Raw genomic sequence first — 19,031 nt, forward strand, 5'->3', positions numbered from 1 at the left:
GTTATTTCTGAACAGCTGACTCAAGGGATGTTTGAACTGGCTTCTCAGATGGCAACAGTATTGACATTTGCCTGCTTCAAAAAATGATTTCTAACTTGCCAACGGCAAACACAGTGACCAGTATCTTATGTCTGGTCTTATGCCTTATGTTATACTTGCCATAAGAATTAATTTGACCCTGAGTGTCTCTTCTGTCATGTTATGTTTATGGATTGAAATTTCCCCTGAAACACTAGCCCTATCATTACTTACTTGGATACATACATCTGTGCCCGTTTGCTTCAAGGAGACCCACTTCCATTGTCCTACATATTGTCTCTCAGTCCCGAGGAAAAAAATCTGTTACAAACATAAATCTGTTGGTTGGGTATCCCGTCCCCGTCCCCCACTTCTTTTTCTTCCATTAGCTCATTTATCACATGGAGCAGGTTTTAAATTTATCCAAAATGCTCCCACGAGTAACATTCTCTCAGAATCTGACTCACTGTGTTCCAGCTGAAACAGACCTAGCTCAGAAAGCAGCAAAGATGGCTTCATTGCCACCAGTTCAACACACACAAAAGTAAATGGGCAACATTTGGGCCTATGGATAAAAGGTGGGAGCTTTCAAGCAAAGCAAGGAACAGCTATGTGGCCCCTGTGGTGATACCAGGAGGAAGGGCCCTACTATTAGGCAGAAGGAGGGAGCTGGTTTTGGGTGACTTGATAGGGGTAGCAAATTGTGGTTGTTTAATTTATTATTACCATAGTATTATTATTTACTTCCAGAGTGAGGCGCTTGTGGGATTTTCTTTCTTAGGTGCCAAAACACCTCGGACATCTTAGTGTACAAAGGTAGCTATGCAAACACGTGGTATCCCATTTTGGGGGGTAATCTAGCCTCATGGCACAAGAAAAGTATCAAATTCTATCTGTCTGACATTAATCTGGAAGTAACTGCAAGGCTGGCTGAGTTTTTGTCAATAGTATCTCTTAGAGTGGTGAATGGCACTATTTAGCGGGAAGAAACTCCAATGAAAATCCTCATCATTACATATTTTACATGGCTGTTTTTGTATATATTTTAAAGTTTTATATATGGATGTTTTATGATGGCCTATATTCATAATGCCTAATAAAGCTTTGGCGAAGTAAGTATCTTTGTGTACAAAACACCTTGTTTTGGGGGAGAGGGGCCTCCATTTGCTATTCTGCCTCAGGCAGCAAAGCTTCATGGGCATAAAAAACAACAGCTAAAGCAAATGTGTGGATACAACACATTTTGGAGGGTGGGGTGGAGGGAACAAGACTCAGCGAACCTCAAAGTACTGATATAAGAGATTTCCAAAACTGTAAGATAAACACAGTATATTATAGATTTTTTTTTACTGTGGTTGCTCTATTTTAAAGGTAAAGATAAAGGGACCCCTGACCCTTATGTCCAGTTGTGGCCGACTCTGGGGTTGCAGCGCTCATCTCGCTTTATTGGCCAAGGGAGCCGGCGTACAGCTTCCGGGTCATGTGGCCAGCATGACTATGCCGCTTCTGGCAAACCAGAGCAGCGCACGGAAACACCGTTTACCTTCCCGCCGGAGCGGTACCTATTTACCTTCCCGCCAGAGCGGTACCTATTTATCTACATGCACTTTGACGTGCTTTCGAACTGCTAGGTTGGCAGGAGCAGGGACTGAGCAATGGGAGCTCACCCCGTCACGGGGATTCGAACCTCCAACCTTCTGATCGGCAAGTCCTAGGCTCTGTGGTTTAACCCACAGCGCCACCCGTGTCCCTTGCTCTATTTTAAAATGCCACAATTTCAATAGAAATGTTATCACCGCAGGATCCCTTCTTGCCCCTGTGATTTTTGGAAGAAAAGGAAACTGGCATTGGCATTCATGCTTAGTTCATAGGCCCATATAAGTGTTTATAATGCAGGGAAAGTAGCTTCTTCACTGGCCTGCTTGTTGCCATCCTTGGCCCTCACAAACCTTCTGATAGTCTCTACCCTTATCCTGGCAGGCTCCTAGCTGGAACTGCCGAGTACCATCCTTAAACCACCAGGCTCCCATCTCCAAAATTATTGGAACAACCACATTGAAGCTAAGCAGGTCTAGGTCTGGTCATTGTGTGGATTGGAGCCTGCCTGGAAATCCCATGATTTTCTTCATGAAAGGAAGTTAGGATAAGGAAGAGGAAGACATAAGTAAAGAAAGTCAAGCCAGCCTTGGGCACTGAATGTGGTTTGATGTAGAGATGCTCTGTACTCTTGCTACAGGCAACCAGCCTACATTTTCATTCTTTTCTATTGGGACAACTTAAGTACCAGATTAGGGACACGGGTGGTGCTGTGGGTTAAACCACAGAGCCTAGGACTTGCCGATCAGAACGTCGGCGGTTCGAATCCCTGGGACGGGGTGAGCTCCTGTTGCTCGGTCCCTGCTCCTGCCAACCTAGCAGTTTGAAGGCATGTCAAGTGCATGTAGATAAATAGGTACCACTCCAGCGGGAAGGTAAATGGTGTTTCCGTGTGCTTCAGAAGAAGCTTAGTCATGCTGGCCACATGACCCGGAAGCTGTACGCCAGCTCCCTCGGCCAATAAACGAGAGTCGGTCGTGACTGGATCTAATGGTCAGGGGTCCCTTTACCTTTTTAAGTACCAGATTATAACACTTCTGTCCACCCTGGGCAATCACATTTCCTTATTTATATGGTTCAAGAATATCCTGCATTTGGTCCTTGTGTGAACATCTCATTGACCATTATTAGGGTGATACATTGCCATGGCTATGCAGGCGCAACTCTTTTTGATGGGAAAATGAGTTTTGTGTGTGGATCAAAGGCAGAAATAATTCCCTCAGGGAATGATCAGGCATCTTCCCATCAGAGCTGCAGAAATTATCAACTTCCTCTGTTACAGGGCACAAATTTAGTCTCCCGTTGCTGTTATCCTTCACAGATATTACTGAAGCTGGCTTGCAGTGTTCAGCATTGGCCTCAAAGATACAACCTCTTTTTAATGCCTTTAAGGAGTCCCCCCCCACACACATATAGCATGGGAAGCTCCTGAGCCCAGTTCAAGAACTGAAAGGAGCTTTCCCTCTAGCTAAACTCTTTCCCCTTTGCTCCCCCCCCACTGTCTCTATTGTTTCAGTGTGACTAAAATCCATGCTCTAACTGCCTTCATTAAAGGGTGTTAAAAGAGGTAACGAGTTTGGCCTCAGTGGGCTCATGGCTGTGCCCTCTTCTTGAATTCAAGGGCACACACATGAGCTCTCTGCAGCCAAATGAGTTATTCCTTTTAATGCCCTTTAATGATTTTATGATTGATTAGAAGCACACATATCATTTTGATGTAATACTGTTGTACTCCCAGCCGTCAAGGTAGCTGAAGGGCAGTGAATCGCCCACCACTAACACACACACACACACACACACACACACACACACACACACACCCCTCTGCTCCCACACACCCGTCGTGCAGGCCTCTGTGTGAAGTGGGCATCCTTTTCCGCAAGAACTAAAGGCACAAATTTCACAATTTTCTGGGTGAGAAAACGATCTCTGGAAAAGTCACTAAAAACAACAACAGATCATGAAAAAAAAAATGCAACCACATACGAAGCTACCTGTATCGTTGGAGCTGGTTTAGAAAACACACACAATCACACACTCATATTTCCTTTTCCAGGAACAGAGTTTGGCTGTTCCTTCACTTGAGTTACTGCTGGAAATCTTCCCATACCCAACAGTGAAAGTTAATTGCCTGGTGGACCTCAAACAGAAACTTACCAAAAGTGAACAATTCAAAGGATGGGGAATTTGGATAAGGTAAGTTTTAAACCTCATCCAAAGAACAACCTGGATGTTTGCTCAGGATTCACGACAAATTCAGCAGCCCTCACTTCCAGTACTTAATCCTACACAATCATAGCAGGTCCCATTCACACACAAGAGGGAGGTATCATCAGTTGTTTTTTTTTTTTGGGGGGGGGGTGCAAAGAGCTGCAGAAGTACAAAATGTACCGGTATTTTTAGACAAAAAACAAAAAGAGCAATTTAGCTCCAACAATGCCCAAGGAATCTTGGACTAGTCAGAGGGAGATTTAGGGGAGTGCAACTGGTTTGGTCACACTGGGTGTGGAGCCTGGGGATGCTGTGGAGATGCCACAACTATGATTTAAGAAGGAGTGTGGGAGTCAAGGGGGTGCTGAATTTGGGCAACACATAGGGCGGTGGTGAAATCTGAGACCCCACAGTCCACTACCTACCCACACTCCTCAGGGGATAAGGAAGAGATACTCACACCATTCTATCAAATATATGTAGATTCCTCACAACTTTCAGTAACTTGTTTTTTTTAAAAAAATAAAAAATACAAACAAATGCAAAATATATTGTTCCCCAGAAACTATCACCCAAAGCAGCCCACTTTACGTCAGGACCACCTATGTATACATTTCCATGTGCCGAAGAGTGTTGATCATTGCAAAGCAATATTTAGCCTTTAATAGAGATTGATCCCCAATAAATTAATCAAACTGTCCTGAATCCCTTCTTCTTTTCATTTCCCCTAATTGGGTTTCTTGCTGTCTAAGTAATCAATTAGGCCCTGTGTTTATTCACCCTCAACAATTATTCTCTCTGCATTAGGGATTGAAATAAACACACTCCTCTAATTTCTCTTTACAAAGCGAGCATTTCCACAGAGGTCAGTCAAAGCTAGGCGTTAATCAGTCTTTCAGTAAACACACTCATGTCATTCAAATAATAATGATCCATAAAAGAAACTGGAACCAGTCCAAGCATACCTCTTCACACCACAACATTAGACATCTTAACAGCTTACTTAACAACAGTTGTTGCTAACGAGTTCCAATGTATTAATATATAAACACAGCGGCATATTGTATTATAAAATTTTTAATAATCTCCACATTTCGCAAACACTTGTGATGTATTAAATATTAGAACTTCTAAAAGAATAGTGTTGATTTTATGATCAGAAACTAAGGCAGTGTGCAGACGGAGAAGCTACGTGAGTGAGTGACTTGCTCTCTCCTCCTGGTTTTGAGTCTGAAAACCACACCATTCAGTCATTTGTGATTTATATCCCACTTTCTCCCACGAGCTCAACTTTTATCCTTACAACAACCCTGTGAGGTAGGTCTGGCTGAGAGACAGTGACTGCCTGAGATGACCCAAAGAGCTTCATAGCTTAGTGGGGAGTAGAACCCTGGTCTCCCAGGTCTTAGTTTAAAACCACAACCTCTACACTGCAACATGTAATGAAGGAGATGGGCGGCTTTGGGTCGTGGTAGACAGTCAGTAGATTGGTATCTGCTGCTGAAAGAAAGCTGGGTGGGTGGGAACCCTGAACCTATTTTTGCGTGAAAGGACAGTGAGCTCGGTTCTGAAATGGAAAAAAAATATTCTTGAGCTAACATAAGGTGTCCTGTTCCTTTTTTTCAAAGTGTATTATCTTAGCTAGTGCTGCATGGTTGCTAGGGTGTGGGACATAAATGAAATAATGAGTGAAATAATAAAATAATATGTGCCCCTTGGCACAAGCTGATGGTCTGTCCAAGGGCAGAACATGCAGCATCAATTGTACATGCACCCAAAGGATAGATGGGAGAACCTGTGACCCTTCAGATGCAGGTGGACCCCATCTCCCAGCACAGCCAGCCAGCATGGCCTGTAGACAAGGATGATGGGAGTTGTAGTCCAACAAATTCTAGAGACCTGCAGCTGCCCCATCCCTGTCTTAAAGTGTGCAGTTTGTTTGAAAACAGTTGGAATGGAGAAATTGTTTTATATGTGGATGTGCACATTGTGTAGCACCTGAGGACTGAATTTGTTCCTCCAAGTGTCTTTGTCCAGCCCTTGAACCTCTCCACAGGACACCGCATATCCTTTGCCCACACCCTCCTTGAATATTTTTACCTGGTAGTTTTGTGTTTGCTAGCGTGGAGAAGTGTGTGTGTTGAAACCTCCAACTTTGTGGCTGGAATATTACTTGATGTAAGAGTCACATCTCTTGTTCTGCCCATTTTTGCCTGGCCCCGCCCACCATTTGCAAAGTGGCCCCTGGAAAGTGGCCCACGAGGAAATGTGGCCCTCGTTCCGGAAAAGGGTCTGAGGCATTGTGTGGCACAAAACCGAATATTCAACCTTTACCATTGAACCATCAGCATATGTTGGCTTGCCCAAAGTGTATTAGGCGATGAACTGACAAACTCTTTCTGAGCCTGCTCCATGAGTTTCGCACAAAGGAGGTTTAAAGTATTATCCGATTGAAATTGGAGCACCCATTTTGTACATGTTTTAAGCAAGTTGGAAGGCAGTGCAGAATGAAGCGTGCTGGAGTGTGCTTGATAAAACGAACAAAGGGTTGTTTTATTTCCTGGTTTTCATTTGCAGTTAAAAACAGCCTTGTGATGTTTTGAGTTTCTTTTCAGTTTCACCCAGATTGTTTGGATGCATGTAAAGAAGTGGAGGAGCGCATCAAAACAGATTGGCGCAAAACAATGCAGTCCCGTTTTCATAGCAATAATTAATGTTTTATCTCATGCAGTTTTACGAATTATCCCTATAAAGCACATTTAGGGAAAGCAGCTTACAGAGCTTTGAGGGCACATTAATCCAGGAGACTTTTCATTGAAATACAGAAAAAAACCACAAAGTCATATCATGGTAAACCTAATCGAAGCAGATTTGTAACAATACAACCGCAAACTTCAAGTATCTCAAACATACTAAGTTGATTTGGAATGATGGATTTGCCGTCACAGAAACAGAACTGTTGGGAAATTATCTGCCTTCTCCCTGTTGTCTCAAAGCTGAGGGTTTCTAAAACAATTGGTGCGGGGAGAGAACTATAAAGTCATTGCCAGCAGTCCTTCTTTTCCTAAGGGTTCATTCAGATAAACATTTATCATGGATTAATACAATCTTAAAACTCATGTTAAACTCTAGATTGAGATAATACCAAGGGCCAACTGGGAGGAAAGCAAAAATTAATGATCTTCTTTTAGGCCTGCATGACCTCCAAAGGACCTATCAACCTTTCTGCTCTTATCTTAAATCCTCTTTGATTGATCACCTTGACCAGAATCCCATTGCCCTAGAACAGCTTTCCTCAAGGTGGTACTCTCCCGATTATTTTGGACTACAACTCCCATGTTGTCTGACACCCTGTGCAAGCTAGTGGGACATGTAGTTTTCAAGGGCACTATGTTGGGGGAAGGCTGCTTTAGAACACAGCAACCTTGAACATATCTGTTCTGTTCTTCTCTCTAAAAATTGATTGGTTGTGTTTGACAAGGAAATCCTCTCATCCTACAGTTACGTGCCCATGTAGACAGATACAGCTCATGAATTTAACTCTGATTAAACTGATAGTGCTTATAGATAGAACATATAGATAGAGTTTACACTGTTCAGGCTTATTTATATAGCAAAGCCAAGACTCTGTTACTTCATATTTGAGAGCGTCCTTCCAGACTGATGGGTTGTTGTTTTTTTGCAAGTGTATTCTACAACATGTCATTGGCACAGGTAAAAGGTAAAAAAGGTAAAGGACCCCTGGACAATTAAGTCCAGTCAAAGGCGACTATGGGATTGTGGCACTCATCTTGCTTTCAGGCCAAAGGAGCTGGCGTTTGTCCACAGACAGCTTTCCGGGTCATGTGGCCAGCATGACTAAACCGCTTCTAGCACAACAGAACACCTTGATGGAAACCAGAGCGCATGGAAATGCTGTTTACCTTCCCACCACAGTGGTACCTATTTATCTACTTGCACTGGTGTGCTTTTGAACTACTAGGTTGGCAGGAGCTGCGACAGAGGAACGGGAGCTCACCCCGTCACGGGGATTCGAACCGCTGACCTTCTGATCAGGAAGCTCAAGAGGCTCAGTGGTTTAGACCACAGCGCCACCATGCATTAGTCGTGGGTTCATACTGGACCAAGCACCCATCATTCTGCTGCATTAGTTGTTCTGCAATGTCACTCTCTCTGGAGCAGCACTTTTGCCCAATAGCACAAGAAATGTGAAGCACTACACCACTCCAGAACATTTGTGGTATAAATACTTCCATGATTTCAGCAGGCAATTATGAACATACAGTTGGATGAACAATGTCCCAGGATGTGTTTGTTATATGCATTTAAGGTAAAGCTTCCTGTAAGTAGAGATATAGGGATGTACACTTATTTTGCAATGAATAGCAGAATGAAGTGGGGCCCATTTGGTTCATTCCCCTCTAATTTATGATTAAGAAAGAAGCATTGGATACAAAAGGAAACTGGTAGAGCAGACACTGGCAGTCACTCCTGGCAGCCGACATTTATTTTCCCCCAGAATGCTCCAGTGTAGTGTCATTCCAGGGCATTTGGGGAAAGGAATGACACCCAAGAAAAATATTGCACCCCACAGGTGAGCATGATCTTTGAGGTGACCAGCAGTTCTTCCATCAAAATAAAGTCCCAGAGCAATGTTGTACTTCACACGCAAAAAAAGAAACAAAATTGGAAAAACAAAATGGCAGCCACCATTGGAGATGGGAGAGCTTTATTATTATTATTATTATTATTATTATTATTATTATTATTATTATTATTCAGGTCACATTTAAAGGCAAAACTACCAAATTCACTCTTTCCAATACAATGCACAAACTGAAACACAAGCATCCTTTTAAAAAATCACACTTCTCCAAAATGTAAAGCATTTCTCAAGTCAAGTAATGTGTATAAAAATGCATATGCAAAGTAATTATGCATAAAATGCATATTTTTTGTGAAACCAGCATAGGAAAATTGCATACTATTAGGGAAGGTTGCCTTAAAAAGGGACTATTTGGGAAACCCATGCTAAAATATCAATCAGTTATCACGAGGATATATATTTTTTTCAGATGCTGAGACTGGTAACAGTGGTAACAGTGGTAACGCTTACATTTGTGTGTAGACCCCCACAGAGAAGATCAGAACATAGGGAAGAAAGAAGTGTGATTTCATAACATTCAAGCCACACTAATTTAGCTCAGCTGAAATTTGCTCCTCGATACAAAAATCTTTGTTTCCCAAATATTTACCAATTAAACATCTTTGTGAGGGCCTCCAGCAGAGATCTATGATGAGGTACAGAGCTCCTGAATGCACTCAGTTACACCATGCATGCTACAGAATCTGCTTTGCATGGGTTGATTTTTAATCTAAACTGAGAACTCAAGCTTCCCACCCACTGAAGAAGCTGATGAATCTCATATTCTGTCATAATAACTGGCCTTGGTTTCATTTTCTGCAGAGGCCTGCAGGTTCCCCCAGATGGCGCTTTCATGTCCTATTCTCTCAGTGCAGAGATTGGCCGGCAACCAGGAAAAGGTTACAGCTAGCAGAGGAATTCATGCTTTTGAGGATCAAAGAAGGCTGTTCCCACCAAAGCGGCATTGACAGCAGCCGCTCAGAATGACTCACATTTTTTCTCACTTTTGAAAAGACGATTGCAGCCAATGGAACAGCTAGAGGATTGGCCTGCACCCCAACGAGAGAAGGTTATTGCTGTTTTCTTCCGCTCATCTGCATCTGATTCCAGGAACTTTTCCTAGCCTTACATAATATTGTCCCCCCACCTCTGCAAGAACATTTTGCTAGTACAGTGGTACCTCGGGTTACATACACTTCAGGTTACAGACTCCGCTAACCCAGAAATAGTGCTTTAGGTTAAGAACTTTGCTTCAGGATGAGAACAGAAATTGTGCTCCGGCGGTGCGGTGGCAGCAGGAGGCTCCATTTGCTAAAGTGGTGCTTCAGGTTAAGAACGGACCTCCGGAACGAATTAAGTACTTAACCTGAGGTACCACTGTATAGGCAGGAGAGGAGCTGTGTGATATACAGTATGAAGCATAGAATCGTAGAACTGTAGACTTGGGAGGGATCTTGTGAGCCATCTAGTCCAACCCCCTGCAATGCAGGAATCCCAACACATGGCTCCCCTTCCAGTTTGAAACCCTATGGGATCCTGCTTAGCTTTGCAAATGTGCTAGCAGTTTTATAGCTATACAACAGGTGAGAGGGAAGAAAAACTGTGTTTCAGGAAACATTTCTAATGGGGCAGAGCCTCCCCAAACGCCCTTCCCTTTTTAGGAACTGTATTAAGAAATAGCACTGTCGGTGCCTAGTTGTTGTTGTTGTTGTTGTTTAGTCATTTAGTTGTGTCCGACTCTTCGTGACCCCATGGACCAGAGCATGCCAGGCACTTCTGTCTTCCACTGCCTCCCGCAGTTTGGTCAAACTCATGTTGGTAGCTTCGAGAATACTGTCCAACCATCTCGTCCTCTGTCGTCCCCTTCTCCTTGTGCCCTCAATCTTTCCCAACATCAGGGTCTTTTCCAGTGAGTCTTCTCTTCTCATGAGGTGGCCAAAGTATTGGAGCCTCAGCTTCAGGATCTGTCCTTCCAGTGAGCACTCAGGGCTGATTTCCTTAAGAATGGATAGGTTTGATCTTCTTGCAGTCCATGGGACTCTCAAGAGTCTCCTCCAGCACCATAATTCAAAAACATCAATTCTTCTGTGATCAGCCTTCTTTATGGTCCAGCTCTCACTTCCATACATCACTAGTTTCCTAGTTAGTTTTTCAATAGAACAGACTATTAAGGAATGCATAAATCAGGAGTGGAGGTGGGACCTGTGACCCTCAAGATGCTGCTGAGGTGCTGCTTCTGTTGTACCTTGTCCACACTTCTGCTTCTCCCACCGCTTCCCCCTGAGTAAACCTGTTCTTTACCACTGAATCAGAGCAAACGTCAATCAGGTTTCCTGTGGGTTTTGACATTTGCTCTGACTCAGCAGTAAAGAGCAGGTTTTCCTGGGGAAAATGGAAAAACCACTCAGACCCAGAAAGAATGGACATGTGGAAAATTGCTCAGACCCATTCTTCCTAGCTGCATACCCTCCAACAACTCTCTGATAAAAATACAGATCTCCTATCTAGTTGTATTAGTAGTTATTTTACTATTTATACCCCGCCCATCTGACTGGGTTACCCCAGCTACTCTGGGCAGCTTCCAACTTATATAAAAACATAACACAAACATTAAAAAATTGCTATACAGGACTGCCTTCAGATGTCTTCTAAAGGTTGTATAGATACATACCTCCTTGACTCAGGGGTCGCATAACTCCATACACTCCAACATTTATCCAACGAAAATAGGGACGTTCTACCATACCATGCAACATTTTTTTGATGAAACTAGGGGCGTCCTACGGAAAAATGGGACATTCCGGGATCAAATCAGAAACTGGGTTGGCTTCTGTAAATCCAGGACTGTCCCTGGAAAATAGGGACATTTGGAGGGTCTGTAGGTGCGGGAAAAGCAAAGTGTGGGTGAGCCCGGATGGTAGTAGCAGTCCAACAACTTCTTGAACTTCCCTACCCCAGGTGTAAATCTCAGAGTCAGAGATAAGGTTCCCTTCTCTGCTAGTTTGATCATTATTTCAATAAAATTTGGACAAGGTGACCTATGGAGTCTCTTTCAACTGTTCAGATCCCACCAGGTTCCTGGGAGCTGTTAATATGAGCTCAGACAATATTTTGCCCCCCGTTTTCAAGCTTCCAGTACATGTGAAACTCTCACACAATTTATATTTACTGCTGTGTAAATGCACTCTACATGGGACTACCTTTGAAGGTGAGCTGTAAACTACAACTAATCCAGAATGCAGCAGCAAGACTGGTGACTGGGGGTGGCCGCCGAGACCACATAACACTGGTCCTGAAAGACCTACATTGGCTCCCAGTACATTTCTGGGCACAATTCAAAGTGTTGGTGCTGACCTTTAAAGCCCTAAACGGCCTCAGCCCAGTATACCTGAAGGAGCATCTCCACCCCCATCGTTCTGCCCGGACACTGAGGTCCAGCTCTGAGTGCCTTCTGGCGGTTCTCTCACTGCGAGAAGCGAAGTTACAGGGAACCAGGCAGAGGGCCTTCTCGCCCTGTGGAATGCACTCCCACCTGGTGGGAAATAAACAGCTGATTGACTTTTTGAAGACATCTGAAGGCAGCCCTGTTTAGGGAAGCTTTTAATATTTGATGAATTATTGTGTTTTAATATTTTGCTGGAAGCTGCCCAGAGTGGCTGGGAAACCCAGCCAGATGGGCAGGGTATAAATATTATTTATTATTATTATTATTAGTAGTAGTAGTAGTAGTAGTAGATTAAGCCTGTTGCACTAGCGGAAACCAGTGCAGTGATGCCCACTACTACAATGGGACTTCCCCCCTCTCCTCCCCTTGTGCACTCCTGTGACCTCCCTAAATCTGTTCCTGAGGGTCAGGGGAACCCCTCCCCCCAAAAAAACTCAGTGGGGGTGGCAGGGCCAGATCGTTCCATCAGGCAAGCAGTAACAGTTGCACTGGAGGGACAATCTCTTTGGCACTACATTCAATGCAGCCCTGTACACTCAGGGTGGCATATGCAGGAAAGCATTTTCAAACTGTTCCCACGTCTTTAGTGGTGCAAATAATTGATTCGTGGAGGCACTTCATTCAGCACCTCAGGATTATTTGGCCATTGCTAATATGCTAAAAAACAGACTTGAGCCTGCAGATAAGGTTTCAGCTGGCAAATTCTCATGCACACCTCCCTTTCCCTCTCAGGCCGTAGCTATTTAATCAGTGGCTTATGGAAGAATCTCTCTTTCTCTCCATTGCCCCTGCAGCCTCTGACGCATGCTGTAGATATATCAACCTGAACTTTAGGCTCTGGGCATTCTTGGGTACCTTAAACAGCAACACAGGAGCAAGGAGCAGGGTCACATGGTGCAGCTCAGCCTCTGATGACCATGTGTACAATGCAAACATCTGTAGGGAGGAAGGAGACATTGCACACACCTGGTCGCATTGCCCTTTTAGGATATTTCATTATTGCCCAGGAGAATGGAGGCAAGGCTACTTGGCACGACTCCAATCTATCGTCTCCTGTTAATACACAAAGGAGTGAACAATACCTGAGCTGGCATTAATGTCTTCCTACATCTGTCCCATCTTTCTCCCTTGTTTTCTGCATTTTGTTTGTATGCTTGCCTGTTGAACCATTTTTCTACACCCATCTCTGTCTCTTCCCCCACAAACTGGAAGATAGGAAAGTGCCTTATTGCCAACACAATAATTGATCCATTGTCTACATTGACAAACTCTCTATGGTTTCAGGCAGGGGAAATACCCAGCCCGACCTGGGATCGAACCTGGGACCTTCTACATTCTCTGCCACTGAGCCATAGCCCTTCTCCTGATCTGATGCCTGGGTTGTTTGTGACAAGACTTCACTGAGGGAGTTGTTTTTTGGTGGTGGTGGGGGGGATGTGGGGGGAAAGAGAACATGGTCAAAACTCTCCAGAATGCTTGTGGGTTGCTCAAAATCATAATAATAGAAGCTCAGCCAGAATGTATGCAGCAGATCAGGCAAGGCACCACCAAGGACAAGAGGATGCTGGCATGCAGACTCAAGGAAACTAGAGGCAAGAAGACTTCCTTCAGAAATAATTTCCAGATGAGGAGACCACACATGCAAAGCAAGAAAGCATGCAAAAAGATTAAGACGAGCAATATTAAAATAAAAAAATAAAAAATTGAAGCAGTAAACCAGCTACGGAGGTGGTTGCACCAATATAAACATTTAGGACCTGTGCTAATTGGCCCTAGTGGTTTTGAAAACAGAACATACCAGGCACTGCATTTTGCAGTTGAAGTTCCTTCAGGCTCAATTCCATGTAGCGTGTATTATTCTGCAAAAGGCTAGAGGGCTCTGAGGGAAGGATGATAGAGACAAGAGGAAAGGGGATCAATGATTCACCAAGAAAAGTCAGCACCTGAGATTTGATGAGCACTACTGAGTCAACAACCTTTTCTTTATGTTGGCCTGTCAATGCACAAAACAACTTTGGCTCTTTTTTATGTGCATTTGTACTGTGCACATTTGCTTTAAAACTGATGATTTTATTTACATTTTGACATATGTTATGCCAACTTGTTTTTAATGGTTGGTTTTTATCAGTATTTTTTAACGGATATTTTCTTTTGTTTTATGTAACCCTTTTAGAAGTTTTCGTTTATTAGGTGGAGGTGAGGAATGGCTTCTGCTCTCTCCTGGCCATTTTACAATTAAACGTAAAGAAAACCTGGGTCTGTTTTCCCCATCAGTTAGCCATACTAACTGCTTGCCAGTATAGTTAGCGTCAATTGTTTGACATGTTTATCCTATTAAAATCTGCTTTCTTTGGACAAGAATAAATGTCAACATTTTAATATAGGCATCTCTGTCAGTCATTTGATTTCCTCGCATGCTTTTTCTTCCTCAGATAAGGCTTCTGAATAAAACCTTTATTCAGGTTTCAAGCCGTGTGTGTGTGTGTGTGTGTGTGTGTGTGTGTGAGAGAGAGAGAGAGAGAGAGAGAGAGAGAACAGATGGATCAGACCAAAAGCCCATCTAGAAAGAGCAGTGCTCCATGCCCTGAATGAACTTAACAATAGGAATTGGTAGAAATGTTATATTTATTGGGTTATATTACCTGGGAAAAGTCCTCTCAGGGCCGGATTTAGGTTTGATGAGGCCCTAAGCTACTGAAGGTAGTGGGGCCCTTTATATGTCCAGCTGTCCCTTGTCAACAACAAATTGTCACTCTATTTTGCATTGACTATATGCTATATGGTAATTTATGGACCTAATAGGTATCTAAAGCCATTTGCACATGTAGAATGTAGGTACCCAATATATTTGTTGTTGTTTAGTCATTTAGTTGTGTGACCCCATGGACCAGAGCACGCCAGGCACTCCTGTCTTCCACTGCCTCCCGCAGTTTGGTCAAACTCATGTTGGTAGCTTCGAGAATACTGTCCAACCATCTCGTCCTCTGTCGTCCCCTTCTCCTTGTGCCCTCAATCTTTCCCAACATCAGGGTCTTTTCCAGGGAGTCTTCTCTTCTCATGAGGTGGCCAAAGTATTGGAGCCTCAGCTTCAGGATCTGTCCTTCCAGTGAGCACTCAAGGCTGATCTCCTTAAGAATGGATAGGTTTGATTATTAAGGAAATCAGTCCTGAGTGCTCACTGGAAGGACAGATCCTGAAGCTGAGGCTCCAATACTTTGGCAGAAATGAGCAAACCAGTGGTATTTTAGGGAGCAGGCTAGCAGGTGGGGCCCATTACTTACATCATGGGTTTTATTTTATTTGTTTTTTTATCTTATATTTTGGAAATGTACATCCAGTTTTTTTTCCTTTAATTTTTTGGGGACCCCCAAGAGAGTGGGGCCCTAAGCTATAGCTTGTTTAGCTTATACGTAAATCCGGCACTGAGTCTGCTTACCCCTTTTGGGGGTGTGGCGGCTTTATGAGACAGCTAGTGCCTCCCCTCCCCCATACACACACTGACAATGCAGAGCTGGGATGCTGGGGGCCCTGTCTTGCCGAAGCATGAGCTTCAACATGTAATCCCAGCTTGAAATCTAGCTCCACGCCAGCCTGTTGAATTGGCCAATGGCAGACTGGTGCAGAGGGCAAGACTCTTTGGGGGTGTGCTTGAAAGAACAATCAGGCTCCCCTCAGGTCCACTCCTGGGGAATTTAAACAACCTGGGTCAGCACCCAGCACCCAGCTCTTCTTCATCAGATCAACCCACCCACTCCTTTTATTTTGCATTGGCCCTGCCATGGCTGTGGTGTTCGCCATGTTTTGGGGAGAGCTCCCATTGCTCAGGCCCTGCTCCTGTTCGAAAGCACATCAAAAAGTGCAAGCAGATAAATAGGTACCACTCTGGCGGGAAGGCAAAGGGCGTTTCCGTGCATTGCTCTGGTTCGCCAGAAGCGGCTTAGTCATGCTGGCCACATGACCCAGAAGCTGTATGCCAGCTCCCTCGGCCAATAAAATGAGATGAGCACTGCAACCCCAGAGTCGGTCACGACTGGACCTAATGGTCAGGGGTCCCTTTACCTTTTAACCTTAGTCTTGGCTGGAGGGGGGGTTGTACCCTCGCTTTCTCCTTCAGAAACAGGGTATTCCATTAAAGGGATCCACAATGGAGTTGCTTCTGGCCATATTTCCAGATGGGGGCTTGGGCCTCAACTCTACTAGAGGTGGCAATCCCAGCAGGGATCCCCCTATTTGATGTAAGTCATAGGATTCCCTTCTGCCGGGTTGCCACTGACATCATTTCAGGCAGGTGGGCCGGAAATAAATGGCTACCCATTGCCTATGCCAAACCTCCTCATCTGTAGTCACTAAAGTTTTGGCCTGATTACAGTAGATCCCATTCAACTGTGTTGTGTCTTTACTGGTATTTTAGCTGGGGGGAGGATGGGGAAGTATGTGGCCTGGCCTTGTAAGTACCATGGCTGATCTGCATAAATCATATCTACAGAACAGCATTAAAATGAGATCTAGAGAGACTATTAATTTCACAAAACTTTGACTCTCAGGATGGTTTCTCTCAGCCTCTTCCCCACTTCCCCTATTTTTATTCTCCATTTCATGTTATTTCTGTTTCCCCCCCGCTTAATGCTACATCATTTACCTACCACTTCTAAACCATCTCAGGCACATGTTAAATGCCGCGTTTGTAACGGTTGAAGCTGGCAAACCCACTCATTAACCGTCTAAGTACGTAATCTAAGTATCCATTTTCAAGGAGTTTTAGAAATAGTAATCATCTAGTTTCATGGCTTGTTGTAAGCCATGTGTATAATACAGCTTGCACCAAACTCAAGTAATTATCCAAACACATTTGAAAATTGTGCAGGCACAGGTATGCAATTTTCAGCACCTAACAATTGTGTCCTCATCCACGAATCCTTTCCAACCCACCTAGATGGATGACTAGGTGGGCATACTCGGTTTAAGATCCCAAACACAAATTATTCCTGGCTATGGCACTTAACTCCATGTTTTCCATAGTTGGATTAAACACTGAACCACCGACGAGGACTTATCTAGAAGAATGTCCCTGTCATAACATCTTTATACCAAGAAAGGCGATATCTGTCGAACATCTATTTCTATGCAGCTATTAAAAAGGCAGGCACCACAACAGAGAAATAAAAAGTGAACACATCTCATGCTCAATATCTGTTTTCCTTTGACCCTTCTCCATTATAAGCACATTGTGTGGACTTGTATGGGTAGGCTAAAGGCAGCCATTACAAGGGCTGAAACTGAATATGCTTTTTTTCTTTCCAGTACTGGAATTCTTTTATCCCATTGCAGTTTTCTCCCACTGACTGACGACTAAATTATATTTCCTGTCTCTCCGAGTTTATAAAGGTCTTGTTATTAATTGCATCACCTATCAGCTTCACTACAAAACAAAATTCCTACTCCACTCACAAATAGATGCAAACTTGAAAAAAACACAACAACACCTCACTCTTACCCTGCTTGCAGCTTCCGATGGGTATCTGACTGGCCACTGTGACAGCAGGACACTGGTCTACATAGGCCTTTGGTCGGATCCAGCGAGGCTCTTCTTGTGTTCTTCAACACTGAGAAGGGGAAACATTTGTTGTCGCAGCAAATGCATTATTGTCTGCAAAGCACCATTTGCCGTAGCTCCCAAAGTTCATCAAGGAGAAAGAATGGCTCTGAAATCGCTTCACACAATAGGCACTAATTTATGAGGTGGCACTTGAGGTTCGGTTCCATCACACTTCCAACTCGCTAAATGCCTATTCAATAATTATGACATTTGCAAACTGATAAGAAAATGAGCCTCAAAGTGGCGTTCCAAGAGCAAACCTGTTAAAGTAATGAATTGCCTCAGGCTGGGTATTTAGAAGGTCTTGCTGCTTTCATTTGGTGCTGAACATAAGGTGCCCTTTCTTATGCACACACATATATTGCTTGGGTTTCTATTTCATTGTTCATGCTTCTCTATGAGATGCCTTCTAAGCCACATAGGTCCAGCAGATGAAATTTATGGTCATGGCAACCCGCCTTTTATAGTGATTCTAGTAGCTGGAAAAAGACCAACAGGAGATGCAACATGAACACACGAGTCAATTTCTGCTTTTACTTTGTGAGCTAAGCAAAAATGATGCCCAGTTTATACATGACTAATTGAAAGTTGCCCAGGAATTTTAAGAATCCTAAAAAACCAAGGAACCCTAAGATTTTTAAATGGATAGTGTGATTTGTTAGTTTTAGGAGTGTGCACAGCCACTCCCATCTTGACCCAGGGCCCCACCCTGACCTAGGGATCAGCTGATCAGATGCCAGCCCAGAATGGGTGGGGCTAATGTTTATTTATAGATTTTTTAGCATATACAGTCAAAATAGGGGCAGAGGAAGGAGATGTGCATCTTCCTATCCTTTCTTTCTGATTAAACTGCAGACAGCAAGAGGGTTCAATCCAGCTGTGTGCTGCTTCACTAATGCATTCTGTGTTGGAAACATGCCAATGAAGCAGACCACTGCAGCCAGCAGGACTGCACTGTTGACATGAGGTTCATGCAATGGTGTTTCATGTGCTCGGCTGCTGTGCCAGAACAACTTCGCATCCCTATTCTGCCCCTCTCTCAACCGGCTTTGTGTGGTTCAGATCACAGAATCTTAGAGCTGGAATGGACCACAAGGGTCATCTAGTCCCAGTAGCGAAGCGTGGGTTGTCAGCACCCGGGGCAAGGCAAGTAATTTGACCCCCTAGCCCGTGGATTTGTGCCCCCTAACCCATGGATTTGCGCCCCTAACCCTAACCCCCAGATGTTGCGCCTGGTGCGGCCAGCCCCCCTGCACCCCCCACGCTACACCACTGTCTAGTCCAACCCCCTGCAGTGAAGGAATCTCAGCTAAAGCATCCCTGACAGATGGCCAGCCAACCTCTGTTTGAAAACTTCCAAGGAAGGAGAGTCCACCACCTCTAGTGGGAGTCTGTTCCACTGCTGAACAGCTCTTACTGTCAGAAAGTTTTTCCAAATATTTAGTCATAATCTCCTTTCTTGCAACTTGAAGCCATTGGTTTGAGTCCTACCTTCCAGAGCAGGAGAAAACAAGCATGCT

General features: G+C 44.0%; 1 long non-coding RNA gene across 2 annotated transcripts in view; it reads left to right on the forward strand.

Annotated features, from left to right (window-relative positions):
- The window catches only part of LOC310845123, a 57,619-nt gene that overhangs the window by 13,095 nt on the left and 25,493 nt on the right, over positions 1-19,031 (forward strand). Inside the window, exons 2-3 of one of the 2 annotated variants that reach the window (XR_014564484.1) lie at positions 3,671-3,810; positions 9,293-9,658. This is a non-coding gene — a long non-coding RNA (uncharacterized lncRNA). Of the gene's footprint in view, positions 1-3,670; positions 3,811-9,292; positions 9,659-19,031 lie in introns of those variants that run through there. The other variant, XR_014564483.1, reaches the window with a different exon arrangement.

This window comes from Podarcis gaigeae (genome assembly GCF_964106915.1).
Source record: "Podarcis gaigeae genome assembly, chromosome: 5".
NCBI classification, from domain to species: Eukaryota; Metazoa; Chordata; class Lepidosauria; order Squamata; family Lacertidae; genus Podarcis; species Podarcis gaigeae.